We start from the raw sequence: 20,262 nt of genomic DNA, 5'->3' as shown, positions 1-20,262 counted from the left end.
CGTTCATAGGTAAAAATCTGGTCTGACAGCTATCACACTGTCATTATCATTCACCTATCGCCATAGCTCATGTATTAGGACCAAAGGGCAGGGCGAAAAATTTGGTCACCTTGGAGTCTGAAAGCAGGCATCTGGCCCCACAGCTGGCCAGGCAGCTATCCACACAGCGGGCCTCTCTGAGAACAAAATCTAGAAGCCAAAATAAATGGGTCAGGTGGAAAACAGATGACCACAACTGCAAGCCATGTTGAAGGTTGGTTCTAGGGTGTGAAGGTGAGTCAAGGCAGAATGGATGGACACCAGAAGGGGTTTGGATGTGAGGAGAGGAGGACAGGGCAGCACAAGAGCAGGGACCAAGGACTGAGAATGGGCGGAAGCGGCTGCACACGCAGAGGCCAGGCGCAGATATGCTGGCCATTATCCTCACCCCTTTCAGTGTACGCTGGAAGTTCTCAGGCCTTCGTGATACAAACAGAAGTCTCTGACATTCACAGTTCCCCACACGTTATTTCCACAACTCTCTCCTGCCACCGTAACCCTGTATTCCAAGAAGAGTATTGGAAAACTCTGGCTTGGCTGGTGCTAATGGGGAGCACAGAGGCAGCAGTGGTAACTAACATGAAAAGGCTACGGTAAAAGCCATCCTGACCCTAGGAACCGGGAGCTCAAGTAAAGGCCTGACATGGTCCATTTAAGCCCCAGATCAATAACAAAACTAGCTACGTGGCTTGGTTAGTTGAAATGTTATTTCCAAATTGTAATTATTCTAGGATATCTATTTTCTTTAAAATGCACACTATGAATTGCAAGGTTTAACTGTCTTCAGTTTGTGATTACAGCCCAGGAAGGAGATCAAGAAGAGTGGTAAACATTATGGATAACTACAATATTTTTGCCTTGTACAGACTGGCTAAGCTGAATTTTCAGCTGAAGATTTTTTTTCATTTCACTTGAGTCAATAATCATTCACCCACTGGATATTGTTTAAAGCAGAGTTTTCATCTAATTCTCAATGAGATTGAAAAGTTAAAATTAAATAATAACAATATCTCATTTGTGTATAGTGCTTGTCTTTCAATGAAGACATCATAACCCATTTTATACTATCTAATTTATAGTAACAACACATTTATAATGTAAATACTAGTAAGGACTATTATCATTTTACAAATTATGCATGAAAGAAAGTGAGGCATGTGGGAATGAAATGACTGGCTCAATATAACTTCCATTTTGAGAGGTGTAATAGCTGGTTTGTTTTTCTTTTTTTTTCTCAATGAAGCCATGCTTTAGGTAAACGTGTTTACTAAAGTGTATCTTGCTCTTAAATTTTGAAATGAAAAATATCTTGCCTAAAATAATAACAAACACCAAAATGTTTGTGTGTTCCACAGATCAAATCTCTGTCCCAAATCTAGATCATAGCCAATCCATTGCCAGCTCTGCTTTTAATCAGCACTCTCACCATCCTGTGCCACATATATAACAAGTTGATTGTGTGTATCACTCTCCTCTTCATGTGCATTATCTACAATGATCTTGTCATCTCAATTGGATTTGGACAGTACCATTACATGCACAAATTCTGCATATATGTAAAGTCACTGACACTTTATGCTTTTATTAGCTTCCATTTGGGGGAGTAACATTTTTCTGATCTTTTCATGTGTTCATTCACTCATTCATTCATTCATTCATAGCATTCATGCATCCATTCAACAAGCATTAATTTTGTGTGCCCAAAATGTACAAGCTCTGTTCTAGATGCACAAGTTAAAAATAGGAAGAAGACAAAATTACTGACTTCAGGAAACTCAGAGCCCAGTGAGGGAGCCAGAAGGATAAACAACTGTAGTCCAATGTAGTAGGTGCGGAAATGGAACAGCACATGCAAATGATTTGGGGAGCACAGAGAGGGGATCTGTCTCTGCCTGCAAAAGTCAGGAAGGCCTCCTAGAGAAAGCATTCCTCAATCTGAATATGCCAGGAAGAAGGGTGTTTGAGTATTCCTGGTAGAGGGCACAGCATGGGCAAAGGCATAGACAGACAAATAAGAGCACCCAATCCATTTGGGGAACTACAGGAAACACGGGATGACAGGAGGCTCTTCAAATATTCTATGGCTGGTTCAATATCACAATCCAAGCCCTGGACATAAAAAAAAAATTATAAAGGGAAATATATGTGCTCAGTCATGTAAGTAAAAACACATTCTATACAGGATCTCTACCAAATGCCTTTTGAAAACTCTGCCTATTTGAGGAATTTCACATAGGGAATAACACAGAATCAAAGCTTGGGTTTGCTCTACCCAAAGTCTATATTCTCTATACTTCATTACTGTTACACTTCAGGGGGTGGCAGGTGAGAACAGCTTATATAGGTGATCTCTTAGCCCATATCTTCATTATTATTTTGGTATAAAAATTTTACATAGAAATACTTCCAAATACAGCATTTTCGAATGCACTATATTAAATGGGTCAGGCTTTTCCTGTTCACCTCTTTCCAAACATTCAGACATAGTACTTCGCAATCTCCAAAAGAATGGGAGCTAGCCTCATAGGCTTCTTTTAGCAACCTCACACAGTAGCAAGAGGTGTTTGGAAATAGTTTCTAAAATCCCACACCAAGTCCCTGGAGGGACAGCTCTTTTTTGAAGCCTCTGAGAAGTCCTTCATGAAGGCAATAAATAAAATTCAGCCACTACAGAACTCACACAGAACCTTCCCTAGAATAACCATACTACCTGCTTAATCCTACTCTAAATTCACTTAAGAAAACTTCACATCACAAAATTGCATCCTTGTTTCTATTTGGAAGTTTTTGAGACTCTGAGAGTTCATAATAACTCTTCTATTTTGGTTCCTCACCAATTACAGAATCCTAAGACATCATTCCTTCATTCATCCAATACTTTACCCATTCAATAAACATCTACTTCCTTATTTCTGACTATCTTTTAATGCCAATCCAATCAGCCTTTTGTCCCCCACTACACCACTGAAAACACACTTGTGAAGGTCACAGTGACCTCTGTTGTCAGAACCAGTGGTCAGTTATCTGTCCTCATCTTACTGCCTTCTCAGCAGCTTTTTGGCACTGATAATCACTCCCTTCTTGTTGTAATATTTTCTTCACTTGGCTTCCATTACACAATACTTTCCTGCCAACTCATAGTTCGTTCCTTCTCAGTTTCTTTTGCTTGGTCCTTCCTGATTCCTGAATGCTGGGAGCCCCCTTAGGGATGGTCCTCTACAACTGTCCATTCAGTGCATTGCTTTAAATACCATATCTCTTGCCCTGACATCTGACTTGGAGACTGAAGAGAATTCCTTTTCCTAGAGGTGCTGGAGTTTGGCTTGAGCACTGAAGGAGAAGATGAAGTTGGTTGAGGGAAGAAGAATGACATTGTCCTTAGGAGAATAGGATGAGAAAAGGCACAAAGGTGTGAAATGGCAAAATATGTTCAGAGAAAAGAGAGAAGTCCACTGTGGGCTGAAAATGACTGACTGGTAAGGTAGGTTGTAGCCATACCAAAGTCATATCTTGATTTAGAGGTAAGGAATTTGGACTTTATACTGGAGACAAATAATTATTAAAGGTTCTTAAATAGGGAAGAGTGTGACCATTCATATTAAAAAAATAAAATATAGGCAGGATGAAGGCTGCACTTCTGTAAGGGAGAGACTGCAGCCAAGAAAGGCAATTAGAAGGCCACTTGTAATAGTCTAAGGAAGGGATTAAGGTCTGAATCACCATGGCAGCAGTGGGGTGAAAAAATGACAAGTCCAGGGGAGATTTAGAAGTAGCATCGAGGACATAATTATTGGTTAGATAGGGGTTTGAGAGTAGGGGAGAGAGGCCAACGTTGAAGGGTAAAGACATTAAGCTAAACGGGGGATGGAGAGCAAGTGTGGAGGTGCTGATGGGCAGCATATTAAGTTTGCAATGATTGCAGGATATTCAGTGGCAAATGAAAGACTGGTCTGCAGATCAGGAGAGAGCTTTAGACTGAATGTCGGCACCCAGGAATAGCTAAGTCCTCAGAATGGATGGCATAGCCCAAGGAAGGCAAGCCCAAGAGTGCCAAGAACAAACCCTGGAAGAAAAGCATGCAGGCAAACTGTGGGAGGAAGAGGAGCCGGGGGAGCAGACTGGGAAAGTAGCATGAGAATGGGACAGAGCAGTGGGCAAGAAAAGGGGGAAGAAACCTTCAAAAAGGAAATGACCAACAGTCCTCCCTGGGGTAGGATGAGTGATAAGATTTGGTTTGGTAATTAGGTCTGATGAGCACAATTTTTAGAGAGAAGTCAGACTGGAACGGATTGAGTGAAAACTCTTTGAAGGTTGGCTGTGGAGGAAGCAGGTGATGACTAGAAAGAAGGTACAGCAGTACAAAGTGCAGGAATTTTAATGGGATGGGAGTCTTTATTTTTTCCATACAAAGATACTAAAATATTATTGACTATATTCCCTATGCTGTACTTTTCATCCCTGTGACTTATTTTATAATTGGAATCTGCAACGGGGAGTCTTTAGTACAACAGGTGGCCAGCTAGCTTCTGCTCAAACATCTCTTATAATCTTTACTACCCCACAAGACAACCTCGTGTTTTTTAATAGCAATTGAACATCCAGTTCAGTTCGATATGTATTTGTTGAGTGCCTGATATGTCTAAAGCACTGGTGTTTCAGTCCCTAAAAAGATAAGCAAGATATACTCATGTTTTGGTTTTTCATTTATTGGCTCAAATCTGCCTCCTACCAACCACAGTTCTTTGTCCTCTGGAACCACACTAAATATAAAAAGAATTACTTCCATATCGCTGCCCTACGGCTAACTGAAGATGAAGTTCAGCTACCTCTTGAGTCTTCTCATTTGTTTAACTTTTGTGAAATAATCCAATCTTCATGCATGTATACCTGTATGTATGTATGTGTGTATTTGTTACCAGCTAGCTGCTCTCCTTTGGCCATCCATAGCTTAGTTTGTCTCTTTTAAAATGTGGCCTTCAGAATTAATCACAATTCTCTTCATCTGGTATAAGCAGGGCACAAACCAGTTGGAGCATTCCCTCCCCTTCCCAGGACATGGTTCTTTTGGTGATGCCATCTGAGGTTGTAGGAGTGTTCTGACAGTCACACTGCTGACTCATATACTTCACAATCAATCCAAATCCTGAGATCTTTTTGCACCTGAAACGCTGATTAACTGGGTTTCCCAATTCATATACAATTGACTTTTTAAAGATAACTGCAGGATTTTATTCTTTCCCCACTAAATATTACACTTTTACATAGTTTTATTAGCCAGTAGTAAAAAGAGCATGGGTTTAGGAATCAGAGGCAAATTTGAATCTGATTTTGTTATGTAGTCTAGTGACCTTGTTTGTGTCATGATCTCAGTCCCAGCTTACTTATCAGTGAAAATAGGGATAATCATATCTACACTACAAAGTGGTTCTCAGGTTTAAAGGAGGGCAGTACAGTAACTGTATTATAATAGTTCAATAAATGTTGGTGTTCTTGCCTGCCTTTTCTCCCATTTTCTCAGTTTTGTATTCTTAGAAGTGTGCCTTTTAAGTTGTAATTAAGATCAATAAACATTCCTTTTAATAAAAAAAGAAAAAAGTTAAGTTGAGCAAAACAGGAGTCAAGGGCCAAAAGAATATAATTTAGTGTAAGTTAAACTTCTGGGTTCTGAAACTGGACTTTCTATGACTTGAATCACAGCTCCTGTACTTACCAGCTCTCTAATCCAAAGAAAGCTCATTAATTGTCCTGAGCCTTGGTAACCTCATCTGTAAAATGGGGATGATGACAGTATCTGTTCTCTGGCTATTGGGCGAAGATCAACTGAGATGATAGATACAAAGTACTTTTGCACAGAACCTTGCTCTTACTAAGTCATAAGTATTATTATTACCTTTTTGAAACCTCCAGGTAAGCAATGTTCTACCAATCCGCACTTTTGGGTATAACCTCTTCATCTGCTAATGATATTGTATGATATTTGTCCCATGTTCCATTGTAGCGTATACCAGGATCCCATGGGGACCTCTGCCTAATGCCAAGAATGACAACTATACCTCTACCCTTCCAGCCTAAGTAACCTTATTTCCAAAGAAAACAAACTAATTATAGGATCTTGGGCAATCATTTGACATCTCTGGCCTCAGGCTCAACTTCCATGTAATGGGAATGATAATAATAACTACCTCCGAGGTCTAGGATGAGGATTACATGGCGTAAAGCATATGGGGACAAGGAAAACGATAGTAGTTTGGAAGGACTTAAGCGAATCTACATGGGCTCCTGTTGATACTTTCTTTTCCTGAACAAGGATCTTTAATTCATCTTTCCCTTTCTAAATGTTGGGTTATTTGCCTATCTCCAGGCATATGGTATTTTTCTCATCCTTACTGGTTCCTCATAGCATTACTGTGATCACATCTGGAGGTTCTTTTTGTATCCTGAGATGTAGTTAGTATAGATCAAAAGTTCTGAATCTCATTTAAAGATGCAAAGTTCTCTCTTCCTCTCTCATCATTCACCTTGGGTTCCCATTTCATCTTAAATCTCTTTTTAATCCTGACTAAAAGAGCAATACTTGTTTATTGAGTGGATTTAGGATATACAAAACTCACAAAGAGGAAAATCAATTGTAATTCCACTACCAAGATATTAATACTATTAATATTTTGTGTAACTGTCCAGTCTTTTTTTTCTAAGCGAATGTATTTAAAAATAAACTACCAACATTCTCTGATGTCATGACATCTTCCATAATCTGCTTTTTACTAGATGCATAGATTTCATCATAGGAATACATAACAATTTCTGCAGTGTTTGTTTTTGGACACTTAGGTTATCTCCAAGTGTTCAATATTATAAAGAAGGCAAGCTGTACTAAATATTCTTTGATATTAAATTTTGTGAGTGTTTCTGGTTGTTTTCTTAGGATAAAAACTTAAAATGAACCTACTATGTTAAATGGTTTGTATATGTTAAAAGTTTTTTAATACATAATGCCAATTCACCCTCTAGAATGCTTGAACCAATTTATATGATGAATGTTGTATTAGAGTGCTTATTTCCCTGTATTTTGCTTATCCATGCAAGATGTCATTTTAAAGTTCTTGACTTCTTGCTAGGCACCAAGACATCTGATTTTACTTTAATTTGTGTTTCTCTAATTACTAGTAAGGTTGGACATTTTTCATTGTAATTGGCCAATTGAATTACTTTTTTCTTTTGCCTTTTCATGTTCTTTAGCCATTCTTCTTTTGAAATGTATTTTTTTTATGTTTGTAAGAGCTCTTTATATATTAGAACATTACCTTTTGTCATATATATATATATACACATTATTGCAAAAATTCTAGAATCTCTCATTTTTAATTTCCTTTGTGGTACTATTTTATTTAAGTAGTCAAATCTACAAATGCTCTTCTTTTATAAACTATAAACCTTTACATTTTTGCTCATGAAGTCCTCTACCACCCTAAGGTCAAGAAATGCTTACACCACTTTCATCTTTTCAACACATATCACTTCTGTGATATGGGTCATTTTTCACATTTAACTCTAATAACATCTGAAATGTATTCCATTCCTTCTTAACCGTGTTTGTTCCATCCTTTGAATGAGAGGATGCTTTAGTTTCAAGAAATAGCAACTTTAACTCAAATTGGCTTAAGCAAAAAATAGTTTATTGGACCCCAGAAGCGAAAAAGTTCAGAAGCTCCAGGGCCGTATTTGCTTAGATGGGAAGAGATCTGATGGTTTCCTTTTCATTTCTTTGCTTTAGTCCCTGGTGGCAGCTCTAATCTCAATGGACTCTTCACTTGTGGTCCCAAGGTAGCAGCTAAGAACTTCCAGGGTGACAAGCTCCTGCATTCACCTCCAGGAACCTTTGTTCTGTCATTCCCAGCAAAAATCCTGACATTCTCTTTGGAGACTGGAATGACTTAGGTCACATGCCCATACCTGAAGCAGTCTCTGGGGCCAAGGAGATTAAATTCACTGATTGTCTTAGCCTGGACCACATGCCCTACCTCATGGAGATAAAGGTGGAGTCATCGTTCCCAGAACTAAATGGATGTCCCAAAGAAAGGAGAAGCTGGAAAAGGGGGACACATATGAGAAGACAACAAAGGTAAGGATGATATCTTTATGTATCAAGATCATTGCTTTTGTTAGAAAATGACAAAATCTCTGCCATTTGAAAACTTATTTATTTTATCAAAAGTGACATGGTAGAAATTAGAGTTAAAATCATGAAAAGACATGTTCCCTTTCCTAGGTGATAAACCCTTTGTATTCAAGCTGAATAGAGACCACCTGTGTGTATCAGTTTCTGAAGATCTAATCCTATGTGGTTGGAATGATTTCCTTCATGACCAAATGATCTATAGGTTCTATGAATTTATTCTTTAATACGGGTTCCATAAACCCAGTAGAAATAGACCATAGCTCCAACTCTCCCCTGAATTTATCCTGGTAGTCTCTGTCTTTTGGCTGCTTTGGACTTTTGTTCCTTATTGGACCATTCCTGGTTTTGTTTGTTTTTAAACTCAAGGTTTTACTTAGATATTTTGCAATATCTTTTCCTGGCTTTTGACCCCAGACCTATATCTTGATTGAATATCTTTTCAGAGGAGCCCTCTAAGGGATCAACTGGAGGTAAGTAGTTTGGACCCTGGAGCACTGGGGCTTTTAGTTGGTCACAGCAGTGATTCAGAAGAGGCCGGACACAACATTGCCCACATGCCATGCACAGGCATAGTTCAAAATGTTCTGCCCAGGACAAACTACTACCCATCTGACTCCATGAGTGGGTTTAGTGCCCTTATGAAAAGAGATACAAAAGATAGTCTCTCTATGTGTGGATATAGCAAGAAGATGATCATCTGCAGCCTGGGAAGCAGTCTCTCACCAGACCCAAATCTGCTGGTACCTTGATCTTGGACTTCTTAGTCTCCAGAACTGTGTGAAATAAATGATTTTTTGTTTAAGTTACTCAGTCTACAGTTTTAGTTATGGCAGCTCATTATCCTTCTCCCCTCTGTGACACACCTATCACACCTATGGTGACTTGGCTTCTTTGGGCCAGCAATGGTCTCCTTTTAGTCCTTTTTAGAGGTTCTGACCACACTTTTCCTCTCAGGTCTCTGACTTGTCTCTAGTATTTGTTACTCTTCCATTCCTCAGTAGTGCTCACCCACCCTCCTCTGCTCCTTCCATAGGGCAATAACTTCTGAATGTAGCCTCTACTGCTTTCTGACTCTCCCACCTTTGGTGGCCACTAGCAGCACTGCCACTTTCAGAACACAAAGTAGACCCCTTGTCTGCTGAGTGTGATTGATACCAGCAGAGCTAAGTGAATAAAATTCCATATTTCCTTTATTCCAAGACTAACTTATTGTATGATGCACCATCATTAATTACTGTGTTTAGAGCCCTCCCCCAAAAACGCTATGTTAAACATATCTATTGAAGATACATTCTGATTTTCGAAATATTAAAAATGTAGGGAAAAAGGCTTATACCTTAGAACCTAGGAAATGCTCTAGCTGAATGATTGTTTTTCAGCCAACTATTAATATTAGTCTGCCCCATTCAATAGCACTACTCCTTCTTCACTATTATTCTTAGTATAAACGTAAGTAATAAACAAAGAAAACCATTAATTGTCTTCAGGATTTTCCCCGGACCCGAGTTGTCTGTGGACATTAGCTATCTGGCATTATTTTCACAGGTCTGAGCCCTTCTTTCGAATGAGGCCTTGTCATATACGTCTCTTCCTACCTTTTGTACATGCCCTTTAAAAAGTATAAGCTTATCAGAATGCTTCATGAACAGCCACATTGATTTTTTTTGATGCTCCCTTTTCTTCACTGAAATCACTGATTTTACACGAATTTAAATTTCATTTTACTCCTCTTGCACTTTCCTAGTTCATGGCGAGATAGTGCCGCATGTCCACATTTTTTCTTAACTTGGCTTAAGTCTTCTTTGTGTCAGGTTAGCAAGTGCAGAATTGCCTTCTCTGGCTATTACAAACTCAAGGATGCCGTAGTCACTTATTTTAAGCTGTCTGTCACTTCCACTTCACAACACATTCGTCTTAGCTGGTTAGAATTAAGCATAGGATAGTATCTCTTCAATAAGCAATTAGTTTAAATTTAAGTCATGCCAACTTCATTTGATGCTTGCTCTTCAGCAGAATAAACTTGTCAGTAGATGGTGAAGTTCTGCATTCCACTGTATTGTGCCCCTGTACCAATAATTTTGTCATTTGTATTGGGAAAGCATTATTGATGTTGCCATAACAGGATCACAAGGCATGCTAGAACTAGTTGACAACACAGTGGAGAGAGAGCATGAGCCAAGGCTGGGTTGGGGAATACTCCCCAGGGCATGAACTGTGAATATAGAAGCTGGTTTGGATTAAGGCAGCAGTGTCTCTAACCAAGGTGAAGTTCAAGGAGCTATTAATACTAAGCAGTCCAGAATGAAAGGTAAGGTACATGTAACCACAGTTTACCAAAGGGATGTGGGCAGTAAAACAGAGTCTCTGGGGAAGAGGGCTGGTCAGATAAGCTAAATGATGTCACAGTAAAGAAGGCCAGGATTCAGGAGAGGGTTCCAAGTCTACAGGAAGATCAGGACACAAGCCAGAATGACCAGAGACTGAAGGTTTGGAGGTCAAAGTGGAAGCCCAGAATTGGATAAACACAAGAGTGGAGGGCTTAAGAGGAGGATCTACAGGTATCTGAGGCTCACAGCTGACCTGGCTGAATGCAGGTCAGGATGCAGGGGCTAAAACTGATGATGCACTTTTCCCCACCTCAGTATGGTGCTTAAGTATTAGGGAGGATAGGGAGCTGAATCTATAGGGCCTTAGACAATCTAGCAGCTGGTTCCTGGGGAAGGCCAAGGCACAGGTGAGCCAGCCAGCCAGCTGCTTTACTGTGTGCTCGTCACTTCTGCTCTCATTTTCACCCAAATCTTCCCTTCCAGGTATCAACCCTTAGGTTTGTCCGTATCCATTGTGTGCTTCTTTCAAACAAATTATATACCTTCATTTTGGCATAATACAACAGCTACCATTTACTGCTAACTTGTGCTAGGTAACCACGCTAACTGATTTACGTACTATCTTATTTAATTCCTACCTCAAGAGGTAGGTATTATTATCCCCATTTTAAAAAAGAAGGAACTAAAGCTTATATGGTTTATGTAATCAGCCCAAGGTCACACGTCTGGGACACCAAAGAGCTCAGACTTAAAGTTAGTTTTGTCTAACTACCTGTCTGTTGCTGAAATGACTCCATTTATACTGTGAAAGATCCAGGTAATTCTCATTGACATCTATCAGCTACTAGATTTTTCACCTACATGTGCATCTATCTACCTATCTAGCTATCTATCTTCTATCCTCTTTTATGTCTAACTCCTGAACACTCAGTGCTGCCATATGTAATAAGTACTTATGGAATGAATTAATGCAGTCTTAAAATGTGATTAGAATTACTATGTCCTTTCTTAGCTTGGGCATTTACAAAGTCAAGTAGTAGGAATTCTTCAGTTTGCTCCACAAAAATACTACATTCATGCATATGCAGTCATTACAAGGAAGAGAAGGAGTGAAGTGTTAAATCCTGAACTGAGGAGATATACTTTATTTCCAAATAAACCAGATGTAGGCAAATGTGTTTATAGGTTCAAATTAATTTGAGAAGTTAAGTTAAAGGGCTATATATTAAACAGATTATTTTCTTCAAGTCCAAATCTGAAAATCTTTCTCATGATATGATCTTCATGTTTGTCTAAATCAGAGGTTGCCAAAGTACTGTCCCCGAGCCAAATCAAACCCACTCCATTTTTATTTTCAAGAACGGTTTTCACCTTTTTAGTTCGCTGAAAAAGATCAAAAGAAGAGTGATGTTTCATGACATGTGAAAATTACATGATAATCAAATCCCGGTATCCATGACTAAAGCTTAATTGGAACACAGCTATGGTCATTCTTTACTTACTGTCTATAACTGCTTTTGCTCTACAGTGGCTGAGTTGAATAGTTGGGACAAAGACTGCATGGCCCCCAAAGCCTAAAATATTTTCCATTTGGCTCTTTACAGAGAAAGTTTGCTTTCTCTATAAACCCCTAATCTAACTAAATAATACAGGATGTCATAACATTTTAAATATTGCTTAAACTACATCTATTGTTTTAGTTTCAATTTCAAAAGATCATTACATCTGTTTCGCTATTTAGAAGATTTCCATGTTCTCAGGACAAAGTCAGAACCTTTGTGTTCTCTATACTGTCTCCTGAAAGCAGTTAGCACCTTTCTACAGAAACAATAGCAGACGGAGAAGCTAGTGGTTTCTCTAAGATGTGACACATTTCTTCCTGCCAAAAGTCATCTTTCTCCTTGATGGGAAACTGGGGCTGGGCATCCTTATGAGTGCTTATCATGTATTACAGAACGGTAGTGGCATCAAAATGGATTCTCCAGACTCTATCAACTGATTCAAGGTGGTATGATGGAGTCAGACAGATGAGGAAAAGCAAACTGCTCTTTTTGTCATCGCCGAGGACCTAAATAAAGACAAAAATGACTCAGAATGACCAAACACAGGTGACTATTACTTAATGAAAATGTTTTGGGGAGGCACTTAATATCTCAACAATGTGGCACTGAGAGAGCTCAATAAAATGTGTTAGCGCAAAAGCAAAAGCAAGAGAGAATATCCTTATTTTTCCTAAGATCAAGTTTGGTTTGCAGTACAGTTCAAGGGAATGTCTTACTTATTTTTTTGAGGCTCAAAGATATATTATATTGTCTTTCTGTATCTCTGTCTGTCTTTCTTTCTGTATCATTGGCTCTCTCTCCAATTTAACAAAAATTTACTTACCATTTATTATATGTGAGACACAGAGCAAGCCATGAAGGTAGAAAAAGAAATAAAATAATCCTAACTTTCAAGAATCTTAGGGTTTATGAGAGAAACACATTGTAATAAGCTTCTTGGACCTTTTGGCAACGTTTTACATGAGTTGATCCTTGTTAACATTTCCATCTCTTGGTTTCTTTGGCCCCATAGTCTCCTGGTTTTATATTTCTAGTTTCTGATTCTTGGTTTCTATTTCCAGCTCTTTCTTTTCTATCCAATCTCTAAATGATTAGAGTTTAGTCCTGGGCCTGCTTTTCTTTTGACTTTATCTACCCTCCTTAGGCAATCTTCTCCCAAATCTGTAAATCCAGTTCCAGCAGCTCTTCTGAGCTTCAGTCATATCACACGTCTGTAGTATGCATCTCCACTTAGAACTTTTGATTTTCCCATTATTGTCCCAGGATTCTCCATCTCAGAAATTGACATCTCTGTTTATGCACCTAATTTTGGAAGAACTCTCAAAGTCAGCCATGACAATCTCCCTCTCCATAATCCATCATTTCCATTCATTCATCAGGTTCTTTAAAATAGCTCTTGACTCTGGTCACTTCTCTTCCTGTGTATGCACCACCCTCGCCTGGGAAGTCTTCTCTTACGTGAATCGGAAACACCTTCCCTACTGGTCTCTCCACATCTGCTCTTGCCCTGCTCTACTTTATCTTCTCACAGGTAATGTTTTTCAAGCAAAACAAACAAAAAAATAACAAATTGTCTTTAAAAAGAAATAATAATAGCAAAATACATGTCATTCTTCATCTTAATTTTTTTACTTAGTAATATATTGTGAAGATCTTTTCACATCAATCTACCTAGAACTACCTCACAAATTTTAACAGCTGCCTACCATTCACTTGTTTAACTGTTCCCATGATTTATTTAACCAATTCTCTACTGATGGACATGTAGGCTGTTTTCAGTTTTTACCTACTATTATTAATGCTTCAGTGAAGGTCTTAGAAGAGTCATCCTTCAATATAAAGTGTGATTATATCACTGGATAAATATAGAAAAGTGAAATTGTTAGGTCAAAGGTTTTGTATACTTAAGAATTTCATAAATACTGCCAGGTTGCCCTCCACAGAGGTTGTACCAACTTTCACTCTTACTGACAATGTCAAAAAGTGCCTGCTTCCCAGCGTAGGCAACCAAGTATGCTACTTAACTTTTTGATTATTGCCAACCTGGCATGTAAAAAACACATCTCATTGAAGTTGTAATTTGCATGTCTCATTATGTGAAAGGGTGATAATTTTTACAGATTTTTAAGATCTATTTGTATTTCCTTGACCAGAGTCTGTTTTTTATATGCTTTGCCCAGTTTTCCAGGGTTTTTTATGTTTTTCTTATTGATTTGTAGGAGTGCTTTGATTTCTGCATAAATAATCTAATTTCCAGATTCTTTCAGGTATCCTCATATATATGTATATATATATTATAGGAAATGACTTTATTCAGGCTGTTGCAGTGGGAAAAATGCTCATTTTCAGGTATTCTAGTATTTTTTTAAAGTCACAATGTAGCCAATTTTTTTTCCTAATAATAAGTAATCACGTAATGTTACCTCCATTATAGAGGAGCCCACATGAAGAACTCACATCTAGAGGTTATGAATTAATTCATAGAAGTCCTGACTTCCTGAAAATAGTTTGACAAAACTGCCTTATACCTATACTCACATTATTAAATTTAATTTTCCTAACAACCCTATAAGGCATATATTATTATTAACCACAAAGTGAAGCTCAAAGAATGGGAATTTCCAGGTCACATAGCTGGTAACTCCTCCACTTCTGGAATCTTAAAAACCTAGTAATCCACTATCACTGGCCATTCCTCAACCACATCAGGCTCTGATCCGTGATGCCTTTAACTCATAATAATCTATTGCTCCTCTCTTTTTCCTTCTATAAACATCCAATGAACATTTTTAAGTGCCTATTATGTTCCAGGAATCCTTATGGGTTTTACATTTTAGAGGGATTCTCAAACATAAGCAATGAAAACAATTAGTAATAAAGTTTTACTACTATGAAAAAAAATACATAGGAATGGTTATGAAGGTGGGCAGAGAAGAATATTTTCATAAGGGTGGTCAGGAAGGTCCTCTTTGAGGAGGTGACATTTAAATAGAGATTGGAATGACCAAAAGAGTGTTCCAGGAAAAGGGATTATCTGGGGTAAGTGCTTTAAAAGAAGAGCAAGTTCAATGTGTTTGAGAAATAGAAAAAAAGCCCAGTGTGGAGTTGGGAGAATGTCAGAGGAAACAAGACTGAAGAAGTAGTCCGGGTTTGCCACATAAGGTTCCGTAGGCCCACAAAGGAGTCTGGACTTTAAGTGTCATCAGAAGACATGGAAGGACTCTAGGAAGTGGTATGACATGATATGATATGATTTGTGTTGTATGATTTATGCCACTTTAGCCATGCTGTGGAGAATAGGGGAAAGAGTGGAAGCAGGAAAAGTAGAACTATTATAGAATTAGAACTATTATAGAAGACCAGAAGATAGTGTTTGTACTAGGGTGGTGGCAGTGGAGATAGAAAAAGATAGATTTGGGAAATGTTTTGGAGGTTGAGTTGACCTGAATTCTTTATTGGACATATTTATTGGATGTGAGAACTAAGGAAGAGAGAAAAATAGTGAATAGCTACATGCTTTTTGGCCTAAGTAATTGGTGGATGGTGATGATATTTAATTTGAAAGACAAGGCTGAAACAATCAACAGTTTTGTATTACTGTATTACTGTATTCTTTCCTTCTTTTCCTGTGCAGCCTTCATCACACAGACTATGACTGTACTCTTTTCCCAATACCTTTAATTTCCTTCCTTCCTTTCCCTTCAGTCCTTGTTATCCAAAAGAACTTCCTCTATCTACTTCTACTCCCATCTACTCAGTCCACTGCAATCTGTTACTATCCCCATTATCCCAATAAACTCCTTGCTAACACAACAATGACCTCCCTGTTAAATCCAAGGGCTTTTCAGCTCTCATTTTTCTTGACCTTTCTCTAGCATTTAATACTGTTGACATTTCCTCCCTTGGCTTCTCTGAAACTAACTAGTTCCTGGTTGTCCTACCTCTCTCTGGAGTTCTCCCTTTGTTTTTGTTTCCGCACCTTTTCCCCGCCCTGCCTTTTGAATGATGGCATTTCACAGGGTTCCAGTTAAGTCCTCTTTTCTTCTTACTCTCTACCTCTTCTCTTGGGGATTTCATCTACTTCCATGGCTATTACTTACTTCAGTGACTCCAGCATAGATCTCTCTCCTGAGTTCCAGACTACCTTGTTCAATTACATAGTAGACAACTTCACTTTGATATCTCATGGACATTTCAAACTCAACCACATTTAAAATCAAGCTACTTACCTTCCCTCCTCAACCTATTTTTTCCTTCTGAAGTTCACATTTTGGGGAATGGTACCACCATCCTCCCATTTACCTAAGACATAAATCTATTCCTTAATACTGCAATATAGTCAATAATAAAATTCAGTTGGTTCTATGTCCATAATATTTCTTGAATCCTTTCCTTCTCTCCATTTCCATTCTTGCTAAATTTTTAGATGCCCCTCATTTCTTTCATATAACACTAGAACAACTTCCTAACTAGTCTCCCACTTATAGTTACTCACACTAATAATTTCTCCAAATGGGACTGATATTTCTAAAATGGACATTCGACCACCTCATTATGCTCCTTAAAATTCATCAGTGGTTCTTCATTGGCCTTAAGATAAATTAAAACTGCTTTGGAAGACATACAAGACTTTTCACAATACAAGACCTTGCTGATCTTTCTGAGTGTGTCCTTCATAACTTCTGCCAGGTGTTTGTAAAACGTATTTACTGAGAATCTACTATTTGTTAGGCACTGTTCTTCACCTTCAACTCTCTGGGTACTTTGACCTCCAGGACTTTATATAATAGTACTTTCTTTGGCTGGACTATATTTCTCTTAAACTTTCCCACTTGTCTGGATTACTTCTCCCTATCCTTGAGAACTCATCTCTGAATTCATTGTCTCTGGTTAGGGACCCAAGTATGCCCAGTCAGGGTTAGGTAACTCTCCAGTAAACTCCCCTGTTGATATGTCACTCACTGTTGTGTGATCAACTGTTACTCATCTGTCTCCTCATTATACTATAGGGTCCTTTGGAGCAAGCTGTCTTATTTATTCATTTTGGTTTCCCAGTGCTTACCTGACACATAGCAGGCAGTCAATAATGCATAAATAAAGTGGCAGAGTTGGCTTTCAGAGTCAGGTCTTTCTCTTTGGCATAAACCTCACATTTCTTCATGCTACTTCTTAGTACCTTAAAGCTGAAGACTCTGAAAATCTGTGATAGGTATATATTTACCTATCACTAATTAAAATATAGACAAATATATTATTAGCTCTATGGGGATTGAGTTGATTATTTATTTCTTGTATATCCCTTCATCATTCCACCATTTTGCTCATCAAAACACTTTGGGTTAACTAAATCTAAAATGACTGAAAGACCTTTCTATACAATTTTATATCCTTTCTACCTCTTATTGCTTTGCAACACCATACCAGCACGCAGAGAGTAAGTACATTGGAAGTAAGGTTGATTTTATTTGATTGGCAAATGACACTAAAAAATGATACATCAACAGCAAATCATTTCCCATTATTGTTTTCCCCCAAGATCTCTATGGATAGGTACTAAAGTTTCACTGTTAAAGGTTAACATTGTAAAATCCAGTTAAAATAGAAATTTTTATGTAATGAGTTCAATATATCACATAATTTTGTAAATGCAAGGAACCTTAGCGATCTGTAATGCAGCATTTGTTAAGCTCTCATGAGAAAACTGGCATAAGACCTGTAGTGGCTTTTGCCCAAGGTCATCCAGCCTACAGAAGTGGGAGCAAATTTTCTGATACTCAGATGTTCTTTCCTCCATGTACTCTCTGTTTTCCATCTAAACACATTATCTGCATCAGAACCCACCTATTTATATATTACTTATCTTTATGATATTGCCTATGTGATATACCTGTTATAAAGAGGAAGGAAGTGAAAACAAAAAACAAACCTGTCTTTTCCAGGGACATAGGGGAATTAGTAAAAGTGACATTAGTTCACAAAGTGATGGGCTCTTCTTTGCAGTAGAGCCCTGTAATCACATTCTTCTCTGAGTGCCCCAGTGCTAACCCAAGCTTATTTGTGCTTCTGGGGCCCGGATTCCATTCAATTCAATGCCTTATGATTTTCCCAGCTTCAATGTGTATTTTTTTGAGCTTCATTTTAGAAATATCATACTTAAATATACTCTTTACTTGAGTTTGTTTTAATTCTAATGCTGAGAAATGAGGATTCTGGGTAAAATAAATAAAGATGATGGATTTTACCAGGCTTTACATTTCAAAAAGTTTTTATTTTCCTCAAATGGCAACTGGCAGTTTATTTTATTCCTCAAATGATGATGATTTCCATGGGAATTAGAATTTAATTGGGATAATTTGTTTTCATGGAAAGCACAGATTTCTTCAAGAGGATCAGTTTGATAATGCTTTACCAGCTAGTACACGGAGACCAAATATAAACCAGTTCTGAGAAACAGGAAGTGAACCTGACTGGTCTAGTCTGCGTGTCCCTGGCAGTGACGCAAATACAGAAATCAAATTAGGAAAACAAGATATGTGGGTGTGAGGCAATCGATAAAAGTCCAGGATGCTACAACACAAGCAAGAACGCCTTTAACCAAATGCCATTCATTTTACTAACACCCTGAGAAGTTTGATTTCCACCTAACCTGCTAGTGATTAGAGAGCAGGATGAGCTTGAGTTCCCTAGCAACAGCATGTGCTTTTGAGATAGTCATTAGCTTTTCAGTTAATCCCACCAACCCCTTCTAAACGTATGACTGACATTAAAAAAAAAAAGAGAGAGATTTCAGAAAGTGCTTTGAAATTTTCAGGAGCAAAATGGAAAGGAATTTTTTTAAAAAGCCGTTCTGAGAATTGTATTCAGGTAAAAGTATTAGTTAGCTTGTGCCTAGACTGCCCCTACGCTCGTTGCTCTCAGTTCAGTTTCTGAATCCCCTACGGGTAAACGGCCACGGAGGAGAAATTGTTTCGAGTTTAAGGCAGTCTCCTCATCCATATTGAATCACAATCAGAATATGGGGTGATAACGGGTGGACCGTTTGTGTGGGGCAGAGACTGAATAGAACACGTTGTTTTCTTTCTCCTTTAAGCAGAATATATTATCCTGGAAGGTGCCTGGGTAAGGATGGGCGGGGGGTGAGCGGATTGAACCTGTTTTTCCTATTGATTGTTTAATTGCACCAGAGGCTGATTATCCGAGGCCACTGACCAAGACCATTATTTTCGTGGCTAAAGTGAGGCTGGGCAGGTTTCCATCCCCTTCCCTAGTTTTAAACGGACAACCCATAAAGCGTAGCCAGGTTATAGGAATATGGTGCAGGTTGACTTTTGCTACTCTGGATGTACTCTAAAGCGCCAGGGCTGATGGGACGATGGTTCTCGAATCCTGACTCATTGCCTCTAGCTCCGTGTTAGGTTCGGGATGCTCTCTGTAGCCTGGCTCAATTGCGGGGGTTATTCGAATGGTAATTATTGCTGCGTTTGGCTGGTCATCCTTATTACGGCCTGGGTCCCCTTCAGACACTGAGCTCCCTCAGTTTGGCCGGGGTGGCTCCTAGATCTCCCCGCCTCCCGCCTAACCCCCCAGAGCGCGCCCTTCCCAAGGCGACCACCTGCGCCGCCCCACTTACCATCTGCCCGCGGGGAGGGCCCCTCGGGGTAGCGGAGCCCTCCCAGCTCCCGGGCGGCTCTGGGGGAGCTCGGTGTTTGCCTCCAGCCCTTCGCTACCGGAGAGATCAGGTTCCTCCCCTCCTCCCCCTCCAGCTCCGGCCGCCGCCGCCGCCTCCTTCTTGCATGACACAGCAGAACCGCCGCTGCTGCAGCAAGTCCCAACCATCCGCCCAGGAAGCGCCGCAACCGGGACTCGGGAGGGGCGGGGAAGAGGGGGGCGAGGCAGGGGCCACCGTCGAGGGGGGTTCTTGCCCCCACTTACACCTCACACTCCTCTTCCAGCCAGGGGCACAGGAACAAAATCAGGCTAAAGGCGACCAGGCCGAGCCGTTGAGGAATGCTGGGGTTTGGCGTCAGAAGGGATGGGACCAGAGAGAAGGGTGTGAAGGAGACCCCAGTAGGGGCAGGACACTGCAGGTAAAGAAGGGGAAGAAGAGGCCGAGAAGTCAAGGGCCAGGCCCTGAAGGAGAATAAAGGAGGTCAAA

The 20,262-nt window shown here is 39.3% G+C and overlaps 1 protein-coding gene across 1 annotated transcript in view; it reads right to left on the bottom strand.

Annotated features, from left to right (window-relative positions):
• MKLN1 (muskelin 1) overlaps positions 1-19,916 on the bottom strand; it is a 390,326-nt gene extending 370,410 nt beyond the window's left edge. The window contains exon 1 of the mRNA XM_057504770.1: positions 19,738-19,916. The gene's annotated coding sequence lies outside the window, so the exon portion shown is untranslated. The remainder of the gene's footprint in view (positions 1-19,737) is intronic.
• Between the last annotated feature and the right edge of the window lie 346 nt (positions 19,917-20,262).

The sequence above is a fragment of the Manis pentadactyla genome, chromosome 7, assembly GCF_030020395.1.
Source record: "Manis pentadactyla isolate mManPen7 chromosome 7, mManPen7.hap1, whole genome shotgun sequence".
Taxonomy (NCBI): Eukaryota; Metazoa; Chordata; class Mammalia; order Pholidota; family Manidae; genus Manis; species Manis pentadactyla.
Note: the sequence above shows the minus strand (reverse complement) of the source record. Positions and strands in the feature narration are given on the sequence as shown.